The 23,632-nt window shown below is 37.2% G+C and overlaps 1 long non-coding RNA gene across 1 annotated transcript in view; it reads left to right on the top strand.

The window, feature by feature from the left end:
* The first annotated feature begins 378 nt into the window (after window positions 1-378).
* Window positions 379-23,632, top strand: part of LOC119529017 — a 34,844-nt gene continuing 11,590 nt past the window's right edge. Inside the window, exon 1 of the long non-coding RNA XR_005215805.1 lies at window positions 379-478. This is a non-coding gene — a long non-coding RNA (uncharacterized LOC119529017). The remainder of the gene's footprint in view (window positions 479-23,632) is intronic.

The raw sequence follows: 23,632 nt of genomic DNA on the forward strand, positions 1-23,632 counted from the left end.
GTAAAAATAACATTAAGGGATAAAAATACCATACTCTCTTTCTAGTTGTGCTATTTAGGATTGAAGTTATAAAATTTCAAAAGATTGGCTTTCTTTACTTTAACTCATGTGGCTCTGTCTGCCTATAGCCTTCCTTACTTCTTGGAAAAGGAAAACTTTGTTGTAAAATCATCACAAGCATTAGTCTGGGGAGGGCAGTTGCACAATTGCTGAATATGCCATCCAAACCCCTAAACAAAATCCAATTCTAAACCTTGTTGTCAAATGTCTATCCCAGAAATTACAGTCCACTGTACTCTTCTACTCTGCAGCCGTCCTCAGAGAGCAGGATTACCAGCCTGTTCCTGTGCTACCAGCTAAAGAAGGGAAAGTGAGCAACCCAGAGCTACCTCCTCAGTCCGTGACCTGAGGATACCTCCAAATGCATGCCATGGTGTTCCATTCCTTGAATCCCTACCTATGTCTGGAGTCAGCAGAAGTAAGTAGACCTGTTATTGTCCCTTATCCCTCAAGACTGAGGAATGTAAAAAAAAGGGGACTGAAACTGCCACTTACCAACCCCCTTTTTCCACTGAAGTAGCTCCTCCCTTACTGGTTTGAAAAAGTTTTCATTTTCTTTGTTTGAGTTACCCTCCCCCCATGTTTATTCAGAAGTTTGCCTCCCTGCAATAAAAGTCTCCTTTCCTGTTGCAGCACCTGCTAAGTCCAGTTCCAGCTAGTTCAAGCCACTGGAGCATGCACAGTCAGGAGGATCCCTAACCTAAAATCATCTTTGCCTAATTTGTAACAGTAAAAATCACTCCCACTGATGATGCTAAGCTGCCAGTTTTGAACATGTGGTGCATGAAGGAGCGTGATTCAGAGCTGAGCATGCTTTACTTTAGTCCACCCCCTAACCCAGGTCATCTTACCCCATCCTTCACCACTCCTTTAAGTCCACCTTCCCTAGACAGTATAAAACCCCAGCTCCCATTTTGCTCAGGCAGACTGTTCTGGGGTGTATTTCTGGTCTTCCTACTGGTTGACTACATGATAAATCCTTTCTTGTCTCAAAATATTGGTGTCACGGCATTGCCTTTTGTGAATATTGGGCAAATGAGCCCACTTGGAGAGCAGTATTACTCTCTTTGCTTCCCTGGATTTATCTTTATTTATACAAAGTGTTCTACAGAATATTGGAATTGTCTATCAGGAACTCACTTGAGCAAAAACATATATTCTTCTAAATACAGGAAGCCTCTGTCTGTATATAAAGATAAAAATTCTGTAGATATTTTTGCAACTAGTCTCTGAAATAAGCATGTAAAATTCTCTATTTAAGTGGTCAGTTGGTTTTTTGCATGTGTTTATGGGTGAAATATATGGCTGTAGTTTTTTGCATTCATTTGTGGGCTTTTGTCTGGACACAAAAATCAGTAGAAGCATATATTGTCGTTTGACTTGAAGTTTTCATCAACTGAGCTGATGAGAAAGAAGGTGGTTACAATGAAGCCAGGCAAGCCTTAGACTGCTGCAGGCATGACTCACGATGAAATACAAGTGAGCAATATATGCAAGCAGCAAATAATTGAAAAGATGGAATAATTTCATATTTCAACACAAAAGATTGCCTAGGCTTTTTTCCTATTCAAGAGGGGAAATGTGACCTTCTGTCCTGGCTTATAAACAAATCTTTTCAACATTTGTCAGCATGTGTGCTTTTTCCTACATTGCTGAAAATGTATCCCAGAGCCATGGGGGAGCACAGTGAGCTCAGGCCTGACAAATACCCTAATCCCTCCCAGACTGTTGGAGAAGAATCTAGGATCTTAAAGTTCTACTCTTGTTACCAAAGCATTTTTTGCAAAAGCAATTGAAAGCAACTGTTTTTTGTTTTTTTTTTTTTAAATTAGGAAAATTGAGGGTGTACTGAGTGAGATATGGGCACAGAGGGAGATTTTCTTTCCATACATGTACCTGAGAATCTTGGAGGCAGATAGTGGGAATATAAGTACCCTTGGCGAATTGAGTTACATCTTTGAATATCAAGCCACAGGATTCTTCGTGGTACTGAAGGCTTTTTATAATGAGTTCAATCAGTAGAAAAATATGCTATTTTAATAACCTAGCTAATTTTAATGAGCTTTAAAGATTTATGGGCTTATCACTATTAGTATGAAGAAATCCTCATTCACGCGACACAGCAAAAGACGATGTTGGGCTTTGGAGTCAGAAAGACCTGAATTCAAATGTGGCTCTGCCACATGCTAGTTGTGACATCTTGGGAAAGTTTGGTAATTTGTGACTTATATGTGTCCCAGTTTCTTCACGGATAAGATTACAATAGCAATAGCAATTGCCTTTTTAGGGTTATTTGTCAGGATTGTGTGAATTAATGGATATGAAGTGTTTAGCACAGGACCTCGTACCTGGTGAGCTTTTGGTACATATTAGCTCTTGCTATTAGCTGTCCTGTGGGTGCTGGGAGGTGGACAACGCTGGGAAGATGTTGTCAAGGCAATTAACTACTCAGGCCTTCACATTTCTCATCTGCATCATGAAGCGATTAATTGGCTATCGTTTATATGACCAATAATAAGGAAATGTTTAACATATTGTAGCATAATAACTGACATTTATTGAGCACTATTTTAAGCACATCCATGCACCAACTCACTTAATCCTCACAACTCTATAAGATAAGGACTTTTTAAAATGTCCATGTTACAGATGAAGCCATTAAGACACAGAAATTAGGTAACTTGACCTAACTGGTAAGTAGCAGAGCTGGGTTAAGTGGGTTAAAAATATAATACGATCCCATTTTTTCTGTAAAAGCAACTGTTTTATATTTATATCTATATATCTAGATATACATATATATATGTACACACACACACACACTCACACACAAATATTTGGAGAGATTTTCTCCAAACTGTCAAAAGGAGATATATCTAAGGGCTGCAATTTCAGGTGACCTTAATCATCTTCTTTTTGTTACTTTTTTAATCTTTTTACAGTATAAATGCATTACTTGAATAATAACAAAATACATTTTATATAAAAATAAATAAATTCATTGGACTAGATGAATTTTTCAAGTCCTTCCTTACAGTAATATTGTGATTCTGCACACCAAAGAAATATTGCTGTATTTATTTTGCTGTAGGACAGTGGGCACCCCACCTGTCTTTAAGAATGCCAGGGACATTTGTCCAGGAAGTATCGTCCTCGCCCCTGCTGCTGGCGTCATGAGAGGTGCTGACGGGGAAGCACTGCTACTCGGTTGTGACCCCAGTCCAACCCGCGGCTCACTCCTTGCTCTGAGCTGGTTACCAAAGCAGCAGCGGAACGGTAGGAAGAGGTTCCGCGGAGGCGGTTCCACAGTGCATTCAGCAGGGTCATTACTCAGTGGCACACAATTCCTTTCCACATGAGTTGCAAAGTATGTTTTTAGAGCTTAAGACTCAAGAGACATTTCAAAGCAGGATTCTAAGGAGGAAAGGAATTCCTGGGTTAGGAAAAAAGGAGATGGATTCAGTTTCACTAAGATATTTCCGTTTTCCTAAGTAAAATGTGCAGAACCAAAAGAAAAAAAAGAAAGGAAGTCCTACCAGTCAATAGCCATTTTAACGGATGGAAGCATTACGTGTTAGGAGGAACAGGCTTGCTCCAGATAATCTAGACAATTGAATGATGAAGTATTTGAAAAATATTTAAGGTTTAATAAATAATGACAGAAATGGAATCAATTAGCTTTGTTTTAATTTGTCACATGTTAAATGATTTGCATACAATTTGGAGAAAGAGGCTGTGAGCTCAGCCGCCCCCCCCCCCCCCCCCCCCCCCCCCCCGTGCTCCGTTTCAGTTTCACTCCTGAGAACAGTCGCTGAGTCAAAGTAAACGAGCATGGTTACTTCTTCCCTCACAGAGACAGTACATTCTTATCACAGTATCCTGACTCCACTGGAATTTAGAAAGAATACATTTAAAACTATTTAAAAGGAGACTTAAAGAGTTGACACAGGAAAGTCATCTAAGGTGAAGTGGGCTTGCTCTGTCAATGATGTTGGTGATAGTTTACTTTATAATGGAACCAAGGCCTTGGCAGGGCAGTATCAGTGTACCTGGACCTTACCTTTTGGATAATGGCATTGAAGTCTCAACTTCTACTTGTTAGCATTTCTTTGGCAATGTCCAAGGGAAAACATGGCTTCTTAAAATTTTGATCAAATATCAGCATATCATTCATTCATTCAGTAAATATTCACAGGCACTTACTATATGCCAGGAAACCAGTTTTCTCTGATGAGAGATGGAGAAATATAGGTGATTTAATTTCTCTCCAAAAATGACTGCACGTACTTTTTCCTCTCTCTAATTGTGAGCAACTTCTCTGACTGGACTTATATACTCAACTGGTATCTGCCCAATTAAATAATTAAAGCTAGGGAAATGTTGCTAATTCTTGAATCTGATATAGCACAGGAATCTCATTAGCCTCTATTTTTCTCAAGTATCCATTATTAATTGAATATGATTATGATATTCTTCTGAAAACTCTAAGAAACACACTGCGTAAGTGAACATTCCAGAAATAGGATATTATGCAGTTGGTTCACAAAGTAAGATTAATGAAACCATGTAGCTGGTGATGACATGTTCATGCTGAGCATTTGTTTGAGATTAGTTAGTAACCATCTGTTTTCCATGTGATGTCTTAATAAACACCACCACGAGCATTGACGTGTTGCTACAGTGAGCTCAAATATTGTAGAACAGGGCCCTTGGGCACAAGTAAGGAATTGTTGCACAAACACATTCCCTGAGTTATCACGTGGAATCTTTGTGGCCTACATTCAAACAGTTGTTCCATTTTAAGGTTCTTGCTCTCCTTACTGCAAAGAATATTTGCTGAAGGGACTGTAGGCATGGAAAGGCTAGAATGAAGAGGATGCTTAGGAGAAAGAAAAGATGAGAATTCAGAAATACTAAGAAAAGAAGAAATGATAGCTGCAATCTTTGGCAAGAAGGAATTGAGCAGAGAAAATCCTGGTTATACATATACTTAATATGAATAACTTAATAAAGAATTCCTGTGGTTATACCCTAGTTAAAATTGCCCATGACAAATACATAAGTATGTATAAGTATATTTATATATATGAATATATATCATGTATTCATTCAATAAATATCTATGGTCATCTACTATATGACAGGTAAGCCAGCTGATGAGAGATAAGATATTAGGAAAAAATAAGTGATTATATATAGGTATATGTATATATGTGTACACACACACAGCCACTGAATTTGTTCAGCATACAAAATGCAATAAATCTATCAGATTCTGTTTTTTTTACAAAGATAATAATAATTCATACAACTGAAAGTCACTTATCTGGAACATCACTTAACTAGTGAACACACATGAAAAACCAGACTGATTTAAAAAAAATCTGTGTGGGATAAAATATATATACTTGAATTTAAGCTCATGGGCCTTGTTGCTGTCTAGCTCACCATTCACAATATGCCTTTTTATAACAGACAACATTATGACAGTTTTGATTGGCTGCAGATTAAAAGGACAAACTCAGGGAGAAGAAAAGGAAAAGGGACTGTTAGAATGAGAATAGTGAGAGCTAACAGGTTGACAAGAAGAAAGAAAATTATTTAAATAGTCACAGAAAAATAAAACTAACTAACTAAATAAATCTTGACCCATTTAGTTCAGGGTAATTATCTGGCATACTTTAGTAGTACCAAGGCTAGTATTGTTTGTCTAGCCTTGTATTATAATGGCTGTGTTTTATAATGAGTTTGAACCACTCAGAAAAAAGTTGTTAGGTATATTTGTTTAGTAAGGTGGGAAATGTGAAATTATCCCAGAAATATTCCCAACTAAAATTGTGAACAAAAATTAAAAACTGATTCAAAAACTGTGAAATTTGCTTATTCAGAAAATGTTATCTTTGACTAGGTTTGTAAGTGGGTTTTTACTATGCAATACTTATGTAATCATTAAGAAAAACAACTCAGAAATGGTTCTTTTGTATTTTGTCTTATTCTTCCAAATAAAAGAATTTTCTAAACGCCATAAACTCAGACTTGGTCTTGCTAGCACAGATCTTTTCACATTGGATGAATATAATATAGATCCCCACCTAGGAGCTTATGTTAAGAAAAGTCTATGATTTTGAGGTCCTGGATTTGGAAATGCTTCAGTTTTGAGGTATCAGATTTGGAGATATCAGATTTGGAGGTATCAGATTTGGAGGTGCCCCTGGATTTGGAGATGCTTTGTGTAGCAGTTGACACTGACCACTTTCTCTTCTAAAAGTCCATTCCAAATGGGGTTGCAAGGCAAGGCAAGTAAGATAAGGAAATTTTGTCCTATACTTATATTTACAGATATCCAGTAATTCTTGTAAGCCATCTTGCTTTTAGCCTCTTCTCATTTATGTAACTCTGTGCAATTTTTCTGCTTAATTTTATATTTTATAGCCTTTTTTCTAACTTGATGCAGGCTTCTTATAATGCTTGAAATCTGTTATTTCTAAGGATGGACTAAAGTGATTCATGTCCCGATAAGAAAATGCTAAATCCTTTGCTGTGTTTCTAGGTCATGCCTTTCGCAGTTTTTATAGACAAGAAAACAGAGCCTAAAGCATAAAGCTCACTTAGGGGATTGAGAGAATGAGGTCTCCTTCCTGATGAACAGTTGGCTAATTATAAGTTACTGTTACACCTAGAGGGAAATGGCCACTGTTTTAGCTTTTATAAGCTTGAAGTGTCTATGTGCCTATTTGAAACATCTCAGTCAAATTCCAGTGAAATTTCCTCCTCTATTAGTCACTGCCCAGACTAATCGAAGGCAAAATCAAAGACAAACTAATCAACTGGAAAAAAAAAGATCAGGGAGTGTCTTGAGGCTGTGAGATAAGCTAGAAACAGATCCATACTCTGCTATGCCATGTATATGATACAAAAGAAAAAATGAGAAGAACAAACTCAAGATTTAGAATTTTTCCTTTAAGTATTCAATTTATGTTCAAAGTTAATAAGGCAGACTACATCCTGCAATATTCTCTGTGCATATGTTTTCTCTCTTTTTACATGTAGTTTTCTGCCAGGCTGTGGAACTAAACTAGATTCCTTTGCTGTTTGTGTTCTGTATGAGTGTTTCCTTGGGAAGATAAGCCACAGGTCCTTTAGAAAAATGAGTAGCAATATTATCTGCATTATAAGGTGGCTTCTGAAAGGACATTGGTAGCTTCAGCTGAAATTCTGACTTGGATGAAGATGGTTCTGACTGTTGAGGCCCAAGAAATTTTTTCCAGTCTTACTAAGATTTCAGCTCGTTCTGTTGATTATTTTATCGTGTTCTGTTCAAGTACAATTCATGGTGCTTGTAGAGGTTGGAATATTAACCTTCTCTAAACAAAAGATAGAAAGGGACCTAATCTTATAAAAATTAGTTCTCAAATTCAAAATGCCAGGAAAGGTTACCTGTTCTGATGAAGTTATTTCAATAACCCAAATTCACTGGGCTTTCCTATAGATAATTCAAAGTACCTTGGTTATGGCATTTTATTACACCATGTTTAGGGGTATATTATGGTGCCAGTTTGAATGTATTACGTCCCCCAAAATACCATTATCTTTGATGCAATCTTGTGTGGGCAGCCGTATTAGTGTTGATTACATTGTAATTCTTTGAGTGTTTCCACTGAGATGTGACCCACCCAACCATAGGTGATAACTCTGATTAGATAATTTCCATGGAGGGTCTTCCCGCCCATTCAGCCTGGGCCTTCTACAGCACTATAGAAGCTCAGACAGAGGTGCAAGCTTGCTACAGCCAAGAGGGACACTTTGAAGAACACACAGGAGCTGAGAGAGGAGCTGCAGCCTACAGAGTCATTTTGGAGACAGCCTTCGAAAGCAGTCTTTTGCTCCTGAGAAGCTAAGAGAGGACAACTGTCCCAAGAGCAACTGAGAATGACATTTTGAAGAGGAGCTGCTGCCTAGAGAGGAACATCCTAGGAGAAAGCCCTTTTGAAACCAGAACTCTGGAGCAGATGCCAGCCACATGCCTTCCCAGCTAACAGAGGTTTTCTGATCACCATTTGCCATCCTCCAGTGAAGGTACCGGATTGTTGATGCATTACCTTGGACACTTCATGGCCTTAAGACTGTTAACTGTGTAACCAAATAAACTCCCTTTACAAAAGTCAATCCATTTCTCGTATTTTGCCTAACAGCAGCATTGGCAAACCGGAACAATTATGAAGTGAAAATATCAATAGATATTAATATTTTAAACCATTTTATTAAACCATGTTTAGGGGTATATTAGAAAGTGAAAATCAATAGCCAGTATCAGCATCTCTAAAATTTGAGCTAATTCCAAAGGAAAGTTAAAAAATTTCTACTTGTTTTTGTGTTATATGGAATAATAAATAGTAGCTATAATTCCAATAATATTTAAAAATTGCTAGGAATCATTAGGAGTAATTGTGGAGTATTACTTACCCCAAAACTTTAATACATGTTGATTATTTTTATTGCAATAATTTGTAGTGAAATGTCATGATTTTTCTTTTTCAATGCATTTTATGTTTTTTAGTTCTAAAGTTTCAGCAAGATATAATTCAGTTTGAATAGACAATAGGAAGTGGTAGAAAAGGCTATTCAATAGCTATTTCAGATAAATTATTTACTTTAAAAAATAATCAGCCCTAAAATGTTCTCCCTCAAGTCTTATAAGCATAAGATATATGCAGAACTTTTGTAAACCAACAATGATGAAACCATGGAAAACAAAATATTTGGATTTATTGTGTTGCCGCATATTTTAGAGAATATCCTTAGCTCTGAGTCAATTACTTACTAAAACGATCATGATTACCATCAAGTGTTTCTCTGTGTATGCCTTATAATAGAAACTTTGTATCTGTGCTTCTGAGCTCATATTATAACATGAATAAAAGCATATTCAAAATCATCATTTATTTTCTCCCAAATGTTATATTGAAGCCAGTCCTCTAGGCTGTTAAAGGTTATTAAAAAAAAAAAAATTCTGTGGTCAAAAAAGTTTTGCAACTGCTCTGTAAAACTGAAACTGATTCAATTTAAAGCTTTGCAATTCAATTAGTATGTTAATGTGGGTCTACAACAAAATGATCATTTATCAAATTGGAACCCTCTTGTCATGACATATCCCATGGGGTTCCACAATGGTCTTTGAAAGTTGCTGACATATATAAAAATGACGGAGTTAAAATTTGCTATCAAAACAATAGAAATATTTCAATTATGACATTTTTAGGTAACAAGTAAAATAATAAATATATAGCTCCCCCACTTTTCAATAGAATATTAAATTATCTTTTATGTCATGTTTTTCCCAGAAATTTTGTTGAATCACCTATTTGAACTTAGGATTGACTTAGTGCTAAAATATATTTTCTGTAAGTTAATGATATAACTCTTGTTGATTGAATACCCATGAGACCAACAGAATAAATAAGCAAAGCTCAGTGTATTGGACTTGGTGCATTTGTGGAGAATGCCAATGTGATAGAGTCTTGTGAGAAATGAGACCACAAGATCTACCTACTGGGACTAAGAACTAAGACGACCTGTGTCCACGTGGCTTTGCCCTGGGAAATCTTTGCTCAGGGAAGATAAGACTATAACCCAATAAACAGTTTTTTGTGTGCTTTAGGAAATTCCTGTAAATCAATTTTTCTGAGACAACACTCTGCTTATCTGGGAAAACAGCTTTCCCACAAACAATAATTTACTTATGAAGACTCACTCCAAGACTCTTGCCTCATTGCATCCCAGACTATCTTGTTACAATCTTTGCCCATTCCCCAAAGTTACTCTCCTTGGAAATCCTTGAAAGGCCCACCTTAAACCACTTAATCCCGGAACCCAAAACTTTATAAATATCTCCCCCAACTCCCCTCTTCTATGGCACTGCTAACATGTATTTTGCCTTACTGCATGAGTTCTAATAAATTTAGCTTTATTAACAAATTGTTCCAATATGACATTAAAAGGGCACGATGTCCTCTATTTGTCTTATTTTGAGTTTTAGATAATTTTAAAAATATTGATCATAAGTCACCTGTAAAAGAAATAAATCTCCTCATTTGACTATCAATCAGTTCTACAAGGTCAAGGACACTGTCTCAGTATATTGCACACACTAAATGTTCAAGGAATTCATACTGAATTGACTTCCCTTCCAACTTTAAAATTCTGTGGTCTTCTGTATTGAAAGGCAGCCTTGTGGATTCTGGGATTTAAGATTCAAGGTATTTACTATTTACTACCTTTCTCCATATTTTACTTTCCTTCCTGCCAGTGACTGCCATTAAAGCTACTACAATCAGAATGCATTAACAAAACTTGAGTTAAAAAGAGATGAATGATTGCTAATGAAGATTAAATGAGACAATTTCCGTAATTGCATAACTAAAAGAAAATTTAAATAGGGAAAATTTTATAAATTAAGCATATAGTGAACTGAATATTTAAAATTGAGAATAAATACTGTTTTAGTTTCCAGGCTGCTATGAAAATATCACACAATAGATTGACTTTAAAAATGGGAATTTATTGGCTCACAGTTTCTAAGGCCAGAAGTGCAAATCAAGGTGTTGGCTGGAAGGCTTGCTTCCCCCTGGTGTTGGTAATAGTCTGTCTGGTTGGCAATCCTTGGGTTCTTTGGCTTTCCCATTACATGGCAATGTCCTCTCCTCTCTCTTGTTGGTTCTGGCTGACTTGCAGCTTCTGGCTCCTCCCTGTGGCTTTTTCTCCGGTGTCTAATTTCCTTTGCTCATAAGGTCTAGAGCCATATTGGATTAAGGCCCATCCTCACAGTTTGGGCACACCTTAACTAAAACAGTCCTCTTTACAAGTGGGTTCACATCCACAGAACCAGGAATTAGGACCTTAACATGCTTCTTGTGGGGGATGTGATTCAAACCCCAGCAATACTCGTACCTTCATTTATTCAGGGGGTAACCACCCTGATGTAAGTATTAAAGTATATGGTCTGGTTAACAAATATTATACAAATTAGGAAGAGAGTGAAGCATTAGAGGTCAAAATGATAGTAAGAAGGAGAGGTTTTGGATGTATAATTTTAGACAGAAGAACAGAATTGTCAAAAACTTGGAGACAAGTTTGAGCCTGGAATGTAGATGCTTGGTAAAGATAAAAAGGAATCTGAGCCCCATATTGGAGGAAGTGGTAAGAAAACACTGGAGAAATTATTTATGTTATAAAACGAAAGAAGTTTGAAGAAGTAACTGAGACCACTTTTTCACAAACTACAAGTCAGAATAAGATATCTGATTTGATTTCATAAGTGCTGAAAATAGTGCTGTCATATATTAGAAAACTAAAGTGAACACAGTGTTCAGGATATGGAAGAGAGAGAGAGAGACTGAAATTAGATTGACTAGTTGAAAAGCTGTTGCAATAATTCAGGCAAGAAGCTAAGAGAATTTGGATTAAAATGAAAAGGACATATCTTAGACATTTTGATGGATATGTTTACAGATTTGATGACTGATTAGATATAAGAAATAAAAAGAAGATAAGAATCAAAGATGAATCTAAAAATTTTAATGTTAGTCTCTGATATTGGGAGTTGCAGATGTGGAAGCAGAATGGAGGTAGAATTGTTCATTCAATTTTGATAGATATTGAGTTCATGGTTTGGACCATTGAAATTGTTAGGTGGATGCGAGGAAAAAAGCTTCAAGGTTTGCACCAGAGCTTAAGATACATATTTGAAAATTAGGCATAATTCAATCTATGAAAGTGGGTGATATTTCTCATGGAAATAGTACAGGAAAATAAGAGCGGATGGATGGCAAAAGTCAAGGCCACAAGAAAAGATGGAATACTGGAGTCCTTTATAAGGAGAATGGAATTCAAACAGAGAGATAGAGACAAACACAGGTTGCAGCCAGTGGGTGAAAGTCAGCCATAGCTGGAAGAGAAAGGAGAGGACAGCCGAGGAACCCAATGATTGCTAGCAGCCAGAATGTAACCATCCTCGGGAGAAAGCATGGTCTGACTAACACCTTGATTTGGACTTCTGGTGTCTGAAACAGTGAGCCAATAAATTCCCAATGTTTAAGCCAATCTATTGTGTGGTATTTGGCATAGCAGCTGGGAAAGAAAAACACTGTTGAAGGAGTGCATTAAGTTAGGGAAAGAAGGAGTGAGTTCCTTTAACATATGGAAAGGAATAAAATCTAGGTAGAAGAATTAATTTTAGAAAAAAGATAATCTCTTTCAAATGATGCAAAGATGAGAAGATAAAAGTAAATTTCATATAGTGATGAGAAAATTAGTATAGATCAGAGAAAACTTGCATAAATTCCATTTGAGTAAGACAGAATGTCACTTATTTTGGAGCATTGCAATGGTTGGAAGGTAAAAGGAGACAAGAAAGAGAAGAGAGCTTTGATGTAGTGAGAGTGTGTCTATACATATGTGATAAATCATGTGGAGAAGTGACCTGATGCCCTTTCTTTCTACCCATTGCTTTGGGGAGCTGGGGTTCTTGGTGAAAATCTTCAAAGGTTTGTATTATGAGACTCCGAGGTCTTTAGGGCAGGGAGAGGTCAAGATAGGAATCACTTTGTGGTGAAGTAAACAGTTATTGAGAAGGTTTTGAATAGATCAGGATTCTTTTAACAAAGGTTGGGTGGTGAAGAAGGTAACAAGGCTGCTGAAATAGGAGAGGTAAAGAGAGGAGGAATGGTAAGTAGGCTGGTGCCCGAACTGAGAGTTGGATGGTTGAAATTCTCTTACGGGCTTCCACTGGAACTCGGGAGTGCCAGGACAGTTGGCAATCTTCTGTCCTAAGGAGGAGCCATGCAAATGAGTAAGTAAAAATCCAAATTATAGAGACCTAGAGTACTGGGGACTTAGTCCTTCTTTGATAAGCAGTACATGTTGCTGAGCATAAAGCAGAAGACAGGAATCATGAGGGGGTGTTACACAGATGTCAGGTCTGGCAGAGATTGGCCATAAGGGGCACATATTATGTAGAGGGCAAGTTTGTGCCTCTATTTTTGCAGCACTTTTGGATTTATAAAGTTGGTTGATAACAGAGTACACTGATAGTAATAATATTTGTTGAGAATAGGCAAAATAGAGATAAGGATATTGTGATTTTTGTAACTACCCTTTTTTGAGAAAAATAAATTATACTTTATTGAAAGATAATGGAGATCTAAACAAAATCAGACTTCTGGTGTCTGAAGTAGAGAATAACTAAATGGAACAAGAAATAAAACCTCAACAGAAATATTTATAAAGAAAACCATGTTCCAGGAAAAAAAAAACAACTGAATCCGTCAAAACTGAGACACATCCTCATAAAGTTACCAAACTCCAGAATGAAGAAAGAATTTGATGGTCTTCCTATTGGAAAGGAAGTTACCTGCAAGGGGATGGAAATCAGATTATGTGTCTCCATAGTGACATTAAATGCAATTTTACAAACAGATATAACTTTACAAATGCCTTGATTGGGCACCTCCCAGGGTTTGAGGTGCAAGTGAGGGATCCGACAGCTGAAGAGTCCTTAGTATAGCTACATTTTATATACACTATCTCTAATCTCTATAACAATTATGCAAATTAGTTAGTACTAAACTCATTTTACAGGCATGGATACTAAGGCTTGGAAAGGTTAAATAACTTCAAGATAACAGACTAGTAGGTTTTCAAATTAAGATTTAAACTCTGACCTATGTTTCAAAGTTCATGTTGTTTCTATACTACCATACTTTCATTTAGAATAAATATATTGTGAATCCAAGTCCTGTTCTACTTCATTATCATGAGTGGTATTGAATGGGTTTTCGTATTAGTGACATTTGTTATTGTAGTTCTAGTTCTATTTTTTATAAAGATCAAAGGATAGAAACATAGAATGCTCAACTGTCTTCATTTCCTCAGCTGATAACATTGCTTTCCATAGTTATCAAAGAGTTATTACAAAGAATATACTAAATGGTGCATTTAAAATCTCTGTTTTGCAATGACTCAAAGCATGTTGGACATTATGATAGCATTTATTGGATGGATTCCTCAACCTTATTTTTAAAACTATGTTATGATTTATCCAGATTTAAAAGAAAACTAGAAAAGTCGAGTAAGTAATCATTAACTTTTATCAATTTATCATAATTACCATTCTTATTTATAATCTTTGGTTTGAATTTATTTTTATTAACCACATTATGTGTCTGTATCTGAGAGTTTCTACCTAACAGAGAAAATATTTTCATTTGAATTAATTTCACAGCTTTCCTCTTGCTTCTTTCCCAAGTGTATTAGAAGGCTTGTGGTGGAATATAGTGGTGCTACTAAAGTTTCCAGCCTGCATGACTATTTTCCCTTGGGTGAATTCACAGATTTTTTGGCTCCTTGTTGGAAGATAAACAAGTGAAAGACCGTATTGTGTTCTCACTTTAGCTTTGTATTCTTTAGCTAGGAATTTGTGTAAAACAGGGAAACTCACTGGAACTGGTTCATTTGTCCAAATCCCCTCAATTTAGGGATCAGAAGTGAAAGACCAAGGCTCTAAGACACTTTCCCAAGATTGCACAGCCAGTTAGTGGCAGAGCTGAGGTAAATAAAACTCAAGCCCTTTTGACCCAATCCAGTGACATTCTAACTAATTCCCACTTATTCCTGGATGCCTCTCAGCTGGCTTCCCAGCTATATATATTTTTTGAACAATCAACAGTGAAATGGAATTCACATGGGTTTTAAATTTTTTTTTAAACTTTCTTGACCACCTCTTCCCTTTCTTTTCATGCCATTATTTACTGGATGAGAATATGCTTTGAGATAAAGATCTTGTGGGTAGAGCTAATAGTTGTCATTCCAAAAACCTATAAATTAGGGTTTTTCAGGGTGCAAATATAGGTGTTAGCTATAACTTTCAGAAAATTGCTGGATATGTTAGGTTTTTCATCCCTGATAAGATCGATAAGAGCCTCAATTCACTTCCCGTTCCTTGCTAAAAGGACTTTTTAAATAATTGATCAGGAGAAATTATCCCAGCCTAGTGCAATCAATTAAGAAAAACCCCTTCCCAGAGGCAAGGAAAGTTTGATATACAAATATATCCTGGGGCTTTGAAGGAAAATACATTTTTAAAGGGAAAATTATCTTACAAAAGGGACCTCTGGTCATCCTAGCTTATTTTTTTTTTTTAAAGTTAGTCCTTTATAGTCTCTGTAAAAAATGAATTGGAAAAAAAAAAGTCCAGAATACTCAATATTAATAAAAATGTTGAACTCGACTTTGAAATATTGGTATGTATAGTTGACTTTCCTAAGTGAAGTCTCTGAGTCAAAGCTGAAGGGCATCATTTCCCAATTCTGGTTTATGAGGTGTCTTCCTCATAATATCTTCCTTCAAGAAGGGAAGCTGCCCAAAGGAAGACGAAAGGAGGAGTATTGGGTGGGAATGATGATTCATCACCACAACCCTATGCAATAGAATAATTCATTCACACAGTTCAAAGTGTTTCTATGCCATTATAATAATGAATCACTGCCTGTTTATTCCTTGGGGAGTAGCACATTTCAACACCTATAAGAAAGAAAGGCTGTTTGAAAACTGGCTTCTTGGATGGCGTGCCAATACATTTTGTGACATGCTCTAGTTCCAAAGCCTAGTAGCTGAAAGGACTACATTCATGTTCTAAACTTGGAGAGACTGTGCTTTTTTTTAGGGAGGGACTGCGTTCCTCCTGGAAGGCTCTCACTGGAGTGAGATCTGAACATGCTTGCATCACTGTCACTGTCAAGCAAAACAGACTTGATCTAGCATTTGCCCATGTTGACTCAAGCTCATGGAAAATAGGTGTAAATAAGGAGATACAACATTAATGCTTTTTGTATGTGAGGGAGAATTTATTATGTTTTTGATTCATTGTATTGGCAATATTCATCTTTTATGCTTAGAACATTCCAAGATGTTTTGAGCTAAGACAGTAGTTACTTCTTTTCCTGATTAATCTTAGTCTGTAAATCCAGACTTTGGAAATCAGTTCTAAAAGCAGCTGATTGAAAGAAGAAAACCATGTTGTAAAATGAAATAATTTGATCTCAGGGGATATCACATTTAACTGTAATTAATCTAGAATTGTTTGCCCAGATGTTCTGTTCAGTTCTTTTGTTTCTTATGCTTATATGATAAGGAATAACATACTCCATAATCAGGTCCTTTGGAGTTGATGGGTGAAGGGCTTTGCCTCAGTACTTTGAAGGTTTATCAGAGCATGATAATCTATTTTCACATTTCTCTAATAATGTACATTATTTGCTTCAATAGACCTTTGTGGTAGAGAATCAGGTCATCATTATTTAGATACTTAAAAATTCCATCTATATAAAAGTAACTTTAATAGAAGGGATTCTCTTTGAGCATCAGATGCAATTTCCGCACAAAAAAATAAATAGACTTGGAATACAAAACGGGAGACCAGAACAAACACTGTTTCTCTTAGTGCCAGGGCAATGAGCAGCCCTAAAATCCTGGAAAACAAGTCCCATAACCAGCAGATATCATTCCCCAGAGAGAGGCACTGTCTTCAGTTGGACATGAAAAAGAATAAATATTACATAGAAATTTTTAGTGATTAAATGGAAGTTCAAATAATCTCTCTCGTTTTAGGTTGATTACACTTGTTTTCTGAGTAAATGGAAAATGGATCTTAGAAATATTATTTCAGCTACTTTTTTTTTTACGCCATTTTAAACCTAGTCATAGTTCCAGATGGCCAGCATGAAAATCACTTAACTTACTGTAGAGGTAAAACAAAAATTTACAGCTGGGCATGTAATAGGATTGTGTTGCATTCTGGAAATACAGAATGTTTTAGGACTTTTAATATGTCTGGATATGGTACAGAGAAATAGCATACAGACATAAGGTGGCTATACTATAACAAAAACAATTTTGTGTGTAATAAGCATTACCAAATGTCGTAAGTATAAAAGGCATCAGCCACAGCAGCTCTTGATCACCCGTAATTCAATTGGATTCTATGACAATGTAGTATATTCCTCATTCATGCCACCTGGGGTGGACTCATTCTTTCAGAGAGTATTGGCAACAACAGTATCAAAGGATTGAAATATTGACCATTTCCATGGGGATGTTACTTCCTAATTTATTGGCATCAACTGTTGCTCCAGGGCTAATGAAAATCTATGGATTTTTGTGGCTCTTGTTGTTTGCTGAAAATCAGTGATAACATAGTAGCACATCTCAAATTACAATAGTTTACCTAAATATTCCTTGTATGTCTGTTCAGAAACATTATGTTTCTAAATTTCCCATAGTCTCACATCATTCTGAGCATCTATTAAAGCAATAAAACATTACCTTAGGGGATTAGTTCCAGTAAAAGCATAATGTTCCTGCAAATTGTGGCATTCAATTCTTCATTCAATTTAGTAAATATTTATTTAGTACTAAATACATGGCAGGTATTTGCTAGGTGCTGAAGACATAACCTAGGTCCCACTAATCCGTTTAAAGCTTACTAGAGCATAAAATCAAGCAAGGTCATAAGATTGTACAAAAGTCTTTTGTGTCTTCAGAATAGAAGTCTTAGTGAGTATTGCAGGGGTTCACAAAATCTCTGAGATATTTTTGAGCTTGGTAAACTATGGAGTGTTATTTCTCCCTCTGAGATTCATGTTTATTTGTAAAAAATGGAGATTGCATCTTTATTACCTGGGAGTTCTGAAGAATAAATATAAAATATAAAAAGCACTCCATGCAGTAACTAGCAGAAAGCACTCTTAATGAAAGACAGATATTCCTATCATTACTCTAATGTTCCTAGGATGACCATGGTCAAGTAGAAACGCTTGGATTTTAGAGTACAGCATCATGGCTTTGATTTGCTTGGAACTCATCAATCTTACTGAGTCAGATTATAAAAGATCTGTGGGGCAGACAGTACCCCCATCCCAGCCCAAATCCTTCACAAAAAGGAAGAGAGATGAGCCTTTCCTGAATTCCTTTCGGATTGCCTTACTGAGCAGTGACACCTCTCGTGAGATGGAAGAGCTTCAAGGGGGGCCTCCTTTTGCTAACACCAAATGGAAGAGGACCATACTCTGCCTTTTGGCCCAGCTTCTGAGGAATCATGCCTCATTCATTCATTGTACAAATATTTATTGTATGAGTACTAAGTACCAGGCATTTTTCTGGATGCTGAAAATAGAACAGTGAAAAAACAATTGGCAAAAATCACTGTCCTTGTGGAACTTACATTGTAGTGAACGAAGAAAGACAGTAAATATGGTAAATAAGTAAGTTACATATGAGGTGAGCTTGAAAACCAATCAGTGCTAGGGAGAAAGGAGTGCCGGGGAGTGGCGCCTTAAGTAGACGGGCCAGAGTAGGCTTCAGTGAGAATGTCTTCCCTGAGCAAATATTTGCAGGAAGAGGGATAATTTGAGAAAAGAGTGTTCTAGAGAAAAGACACAGACAATGCAAAGATCATGAGGTGGAGCATGCTAGCGTACTCCAGAAAAAAGACAGAACAGGCACTAGTGCAGAAGAAGCAAAAGGAAGAGAATTGGGAAAGATACTAGGAAACTGGACCTTGTAGACCCTTATAAGGATTTGGCTTTCATCTTAATCATGCATAGAGCTATTGCAGGGCTTTGAACAGATGTGTGGCATGCTTTGACTTGGTATTTCTTATGTCTTACACTCATTATTATATGAGAATAGTCTTTGAGCGAGGCGCAATGGGGTAAGGACAAAAATCAGGGAGATCTCTAAGGAAGGTGTGGTTTCTTCTATAGAGGAAGTTGCCCAGCCTTAAGAGCCAGGCTACCTTGAAGGTCAGGACCTAACACGTCAAGCCGTTCAGTATCAGCTGAAAACCTGTTCCTCTTGAGCAAGAGAATTGTGACTTGCAGCAATCACAGAGGATTAAAATGAGATTCTGAACAGCTCTCCTAGTTGGAGTTTCTGAAGGGCAACACTGTGCAACAATGAGAGCTGTGCCTCCAGTGCTAAAGAGCCCTGTGGCAGTTGGTGTTAGGAAGCAGAGTGATGATAGCTGCAATAAGAAGGACCATGGTACAGCCCCAATGGGATAGGCTGGAGGTGGGTGATGGCTGTAGGAAAGCAGGCCCAGAAGTGTGACTGTGGGCTTCTGCCTTACACCCATGGCCCTAGTACAAGAGGTGAGGACCCAATTAGCATCATGGTTTGATGTATCAATTTGGGTGGTGTTACAACAAATCGGAACAGACATTGTGGCAGGATAATATTTTGTAATACTAACAAGTAATCTGGGCATTTAGAACTTGCAGCATCAATTGCCTTAGGGAAAGAATGTTACAGCAGAAGCTCAGTGGAATTTCAAAAATCCTATACCCTGAGAGAACTCAGGGCAGAGAGAATGTGTGATGAGTCAGAACAAGTCCTCTGACTCCCCAAGGCTTCAGGTTGATAGGTGAGGTGAAGAGGCAAAGATGAAGCAGAGGGGATAGTCACTGTGGGTATCTGGGAAAGGGGAGGCCTGTTACCTGCCCACACAAACTGAGATTCAGCAGTGATGACTAAAGTCCTATGGAAGTTGTGGAGGATGCAATTGCAGAGTGTATTTATTTCTCTTTCCTGGGTAGTGCCCTTGTAGCTCATAGAACCTGTGAAAGGAAGGGCCTGGATGGTGGTTCAAGGCAGGTGTGTGTGAGTCACCGAGTCCCCTGCTCCACAGCATGGGCAGGAGTAGAGTGAATTTCAGAGCCAAAAGGGGCCAAAAGACACAAAAGGAGAGCAAGCGAGAGTCCACACAAGATGGTGGATTCCCAGAAAATGGGAACTCAGTCTGATTTCATCCACTCTCCAGAACAGACACAATCCTGCTAAAGAGGAATTGCAGGCAATGAGTGTCAGGGGACTTGTTGAACCGACCTGGATTTTCCCTCCATTTTGAGGTAAAAGAGCATGAAATAGACATTGACTTTCTTGTACACTTCTATTTTTGAATTGAGACTTGTATTTGTAATGCATTTGGAGAGCCCTACTTCATTTTAATCCTCAGGGTAAACATATATGGAGATAGGGAATATCTTTTTCCCAAATGTGCACTTCCACTAGATAAAAGCCCAAACCACCCACTATTACAAATAAACAAAGCAAAACAAAACAATTCCCCAATGCAATTGGGTGGAGGCTTTAGGCATGTATTTCTTAGATTATAACTTAGGCTTTTGCAATTTTCCCCCTAGAAGTGAGAAAAGAGTGTAGGGGATTTGGGAAAGAAAGCGTGATTCTATTAAAGCAGGGAGGAAAGGAAGAAGTGCGTGGTTAAGGAATGAGGGCAAGAAATGTTCGAAGGAATTAGAAAGAGGTTGAGGGAGTGAGGAGAATAAGCGAGGGAATTTATGCCAGCCATCTGCCCCTTCTCAGGGGAGGTAGGAGTCAATCCATCTGCTGAGAGGTGGAACGGGGTGCAGAGAGGTGGACTGGGGGAAGCAGGTCTGGGACCTCAGGAGAACAAAGAGGGTTGGGACAGCCGCTCTGGAAAATGTGTTATGTAATCAACAAGGAAAGAAGATTTGCCAAGCAGCAGTGAAAGCTCAGTTGAAATTAGTTAACATGAATTTGTAATTTGCCAAGGCAGACATTTGTCTCTTTATTAAATTTTTGCTTTATTCTAATGGCAGTTATTTAACCTGTTTTTGCCACATGAGATTTCATTTTTCTGAGCAGTCCTTGAGTAAAGGAGCCTCTTTATCTGTCTATTGATCCGTCTTAGTTTTTTTTTTTAAACTTACAACCTGTAAGAAAATATTGACCAAGAAGAGTATCTGTGATGCAATAGGAAGAGCAGGCCTTTGGAGCTGGATAGACCTGAGGCTTGCACATAACAGGCTCTTGATAATAACTACTGCTACTAGTTTTTAACACTGTCAAGCCCTTGTTCTAAGGCCAGTTCTTACATAGTAGGAGTGCAGGCTAAGAGGAGGAATAGGAAGCAGAAGTTCTACACTTAGTGGCTTGGGTTCTGTCTCTGACTGCTCATGACATATGAGGTGTTGTCCCTTCTTACAGAATTGTGGGAAGGAATGGTGGGGTGGATGCTCAGAGCAGCACTAGGCAAAATAATGATGAAAGCAGATTTTATCATCAATGGGCTTCTACTGCAACAAAACACTTTTGTCAGAAAAGAAAAAGAAAAAGAAGGAAGAAGAGAGAGCCATTTTCACCCTTGTACACTCTTCTTCTCAATTCATATCTTCACCCCATCATACACATAAAATCCACACACCTCTAGTCTTCCAATTCTTTAGTTTCTTGACAAGTTTATTTAACAGCTAAGCTTTTCTTATCTTCCAAATCTTCAGTTTCTTGCCAAGTTTATTTGGCATCTAAGATTTTCATGTTGGAGCAGTGTATTTACAGGGAACTCTTGCCTGTAGGTTAGACTACCTTCCTTGCTCACCTTGTCTCAGAACGTCACTTTTGTCTTGTTTCCAGGGCCTGATGTAGATAAATTTGACTTATCTTCACCCGTGTTTTTTAATGATGGAGGAATAGAGCTTTAATGACATTTTACAATCTTTCTCCTTGAACTATAGTGTTTATTTTAGACAGATAGGAAGCCAACCTAGAAGCCTGATTCTTAAACTTATGAGTTCTACATTGGCCATTCCTTTTCATTTGTCCCTCCCCCACTCATTTCACAGCTTTGCCAAGTCCTCTCTTTATGTAGCTTGCTTTCATTTGAAGTCAAAGATACTGCTGCTCACCCTTTAGCAACACATGATTGTACACAGAGGAGGCCTTTGACCTGGCAAATCCATCACTTTCATTTGATGAATTTCTAAAACTCACTGGATCCTTGACAGGGAAGACTACAAGTCCCTAGAAGCTTCACTGGAAGCAAAATGCAGTTTCTCTTCTTAGCCTTTGCCATTTTTTAAAAAGAAGACCAAAAACACCTTGTAAGCACATACTCATATCTAGTATGAAAATAGATTACACCTAAAAAGTTCTCAGAGGGCTATTAGTTTTTCTCCACACCAGTAAAAGCTGTCTCATTCTTGCACTCGGCACAAGTGATGATGTTCCTTGGAAATTGTCCGGATAAAATAGGAAATTTGGGAAGGCTTTCATGCGTCAATAATGCCCCTCATTAATGACAGGAAAGGAACATTTCTCACCTATCTCTAACTTAGCTAAACTCAAAATAAGATTTTTCCTGAAAATGTATCTAATTTAAGTCAGATCTCTAAATAGCAGTGCATAAAAATGCTTATGACACAGTAAGTGAAGGAAAATAATAAAATTCTATCTATGCTATAATTACTAGCTATTTAAAATTCTTCATGTGTAAGGATGACAATGATTAGAAGGACACACGGCAAGTTGCCTGGCGCACGGAAGGTTCTCAACAGGCATTTTATGAGTGAACACTTAATACATGTGTAAACATAAACAATGCTTTATTAGGGTTGTGGAACTGTTGATAAAATTATCCCATTTTCTTTCAAATGCGATATTTTTCAAATAAGTTTGATTCTTAAAAATCAATTATTTAAATGAAATTGTTATTAAATCAATCTATTTTCTTAATATCTTTGTCCTTTTCCCCACCTGAACTCTTTCAAATCTTCTTATAGCCAGTCTCTACTGATAGAAAAAGCAGATCCAAATCCAAACACTGTAAATGGGATAGTTGATCAGATGATGCAAGGTAGACTAATATGAATGTGGCCACTGCACTCTCAGATTTAATACTGGCCAATAGGTTGGCCTTCTTAAGGTGCTATGTATGTGATTTCAAAGAATCTTGGCCCCCAAATGCCAGCGATTTAATATTGATGCTTACACTTTTACTTTTATTGTTGTGCTCTATTTTAAGGCTTGACTCAATTAGAATATAAATAACTGGAGAAATAATACTTCAAGGTTTTTGCTCATACATACCTTAGTGTAAATAAACTTGTCATATACTTTGTAGAAATTAGGTTTTGATAGGGGAAAGGAAAGAGAGCATGGGGTTTTTTTTGCAGGGCGTAATCGGGTTGGGAGAGGGCACTTGAAGGGAGAAACAGGCAAAGAAAAGATGTGAGAACACCCAAGTTCTGTCCACAGAGTACTCTGCTGCCCAAGGGTTTCCATGACTGAATTGTAGTTGGAACCATTAAAATTGCTTCCACAATATTCAGTTGTTGAGAAAGCAGCCTGGGAATTTAAGATTTGGCTGCAGCTATGATTTTGGGGTGAATACTGTCAGATTCAATCTACCTCTTTCAGATGGGATGTAGTAGTCATAATGTACAGCCAGGATCATGGCACATTTAACTGTTATTAAGAGAATACAAGGAGAATATTAGGACTAAATTTCAGGGCTCTTCAGACAATATTCTGCTTTACATTATGAATCTATAGATTCCAACCCTTCACTCTCAATAACAAAACAAATGTTATTGATAATACTTATAATGTTTTGACTGTGCATCAATACGCAGTCTTCAAACAATCTAGTTGTTTCCTACTTGTAATTTTTAATCTGTACTTTCCTCTAAATGATGGTCATTTT

This window comes from Choloepus didactylus, chromosome 3, assembly GCF_015220235.1.
Source record: "Choloepus didactylus isolate mChoDid1 chromosome 3, mChoDid1.pri, whole genome shotgun sequence".
NCBI lineage: Eukaryota > Metazoa > Chordata > Mammalia > Pilosa > Megalonychidae > Choloepus > Choloepus didactylus.